Below are 2085 nucleotides of genomic sequence, written 5' to 3' on the forward strand. Positions count from 1 at the left end.
TGGCAATTTGGATTATCCAATTAACCTATCTCCACAAACTGCATGTCTTTGGACGGTGGCAAGAAGCCAAGGCAGAAGAATGTGTATAGATTTTTTAAAATTTTCTTCATGATATAACATTGTTCAGACATGCCCTGTAAGGACAAAATCATTTCTGTGGGAATTTCCATTCAGATTATGTCCAATTTATGTCCGCATGAAAGGCATTCCTTAACTTTCATAAAATCATAATCCCGTGCATATCTGACGTTTTAACCAATCAGATCACAGATCGAGGAAGCGAAACTGATGTCATTGCTGATCATTTCTGAAAGCAGACTGGACAGACTGCATTCACTCATGGAGTAAGAGGCACAAACACACCTGAAAGTGGCTTCATAGAAGAAGAGGACACGCTTCACTCAGCTGTTCACACAGTCGGCGGTTCTGCTTTGATGTGTGACCGATATCTCAATTGAATAACCGGGAAGTTTTAGTGCAGAAAGAAGCACACGAAGAAGACTGGAGTCTCTGAATCTTTCTCTTTGAGACTGTGGACCTGCTGTTATATATACATAATGAGGATTTCATGGAGTCTTTTCTCTCTGTGGGATGTGATCATCTGCTTGAATTTCTCTAAAATAATACATGTTTAATTTTCACTCCATTTGACCGTTTGTAAATCATTTAGCTGCTTAAATGCTAATGCTGCTGCTTGTTCATAGCACAACATTGTTGAGTTTGTAATCGGGTAGCGGAGGCGACGTCTGGGTTCAACACTTTATTTCAGGCTTTACAGCGGCACTCCATCTTGTTACCTCTACTTTCTTCTTCTCCCCTCTCTCTTATCCAGCCTCATTAGCGGCACCCCTGGTCTGACAGGGTAACAGCATGTAATAATTTGCCTGTATTATAGAACCTTGTAAACACAACAAACATGTAAACAAAATGAGGAAGCACATGCTCTGACACATTGTGGCATTGCACACAGTGTTTTTAACGGCTTTATGAGCAGAAATGCAACACACCAGGTTCCTTCCTGAAGCTAGTTATCAGTTGGCACATTGATCTCACTACAGTCAACATTTAAGAGTTGTTTAACTCGAACTGCTAACATTTCATCGCCTCATACTAACCAAACAAGCTAAATAAGAACAGATTGTTATTCTTTAACATTTCATCACAAGTGTCGCAAAAGATTTCTTTTACTTTATTTTCAGCAGCTGTTTTCACTTTTTACCCTCCCAGTTTTCTGGATTTACATGATTTACATTTTTCATCAGCTGTTGAAACTTTTGCAGATAAACTAAACACAGCAAAAACAGTTCTAGTGTAACATGTTACATATTTTAATAATAAATGGCTCTTAAATCATGTTAGAATAAAGAAACCAATCATAAAGTTATTTAGGTCAGGTGATGACTGTGTGGATGTGTCACTGGGAGTGGAACTGATATGGTCTCAGTGTGATAATGATAAAGGTGAGAGGTCATCCCTTCTTGTTTTGTCAGTGTTTGTCAGCAGTTTGATTGTCTCTTTGGCTTAATTCTGACCCGCGTTTCTGGATTTACACAGTTGTGTAACAGATGAAATGTTCTGTTTTACAGATACGTCACACGGGAAGTGAAACCTCAGTTTTACAGGTAAGAACATGGATAATCTCCCTGAAATTGTTTAAACACGCTTTCTGTTGAGAACTTCACTGAATCTTTTATTTGTTTAACTATATGTTTATATATTTTTTCTTTTTACTTGGTTGTGACTTGTTGTGTCTTTTGACATCATTATGTCTTTCTTGGCTATTATAGGACTTACTTTTCTGGTTTATTTTACTTATTTAGGTGTAGTTTGTGAACATCTCTGAAAGGCTTAAAACACTAGCACCCCCAGGCTTCTACCTTTCTACCTATAAAACCCGAGAGCAGCCAAATGGCTGGTAGGCTTTTAGCTAAGCTTTAGCTTCAGCCAAGTGGAAGCTAAATTGTCTAGTCATTCATATGTAAATCGGGTCGTTATCTGGGAATTCTGGAGGGAGGGTAGTGGGGGTGTGCTACAACCCTGGTCTACATATCACCGTTGATGAACAGCTTTTCCCATCAAAGACTC

Source organism: Pundamilia nyererei, unplaced genomic scaffold, assembly GCF_000239375.1.
Source record: "Pundamilia nyererei isolate P.nyererei 1_Seehausen unplaced genomic scaffold, PunNye1.0 scaffold01196, whole genome shotgun sequence".
Classification (NCBI taxonomy): domain Eukaryota; kingdom Metazoa; phylum Chordata; class Actinopteri; order Cichliformes; family Cichlidae; genus Pundamilia; species Pundamilia nyererei.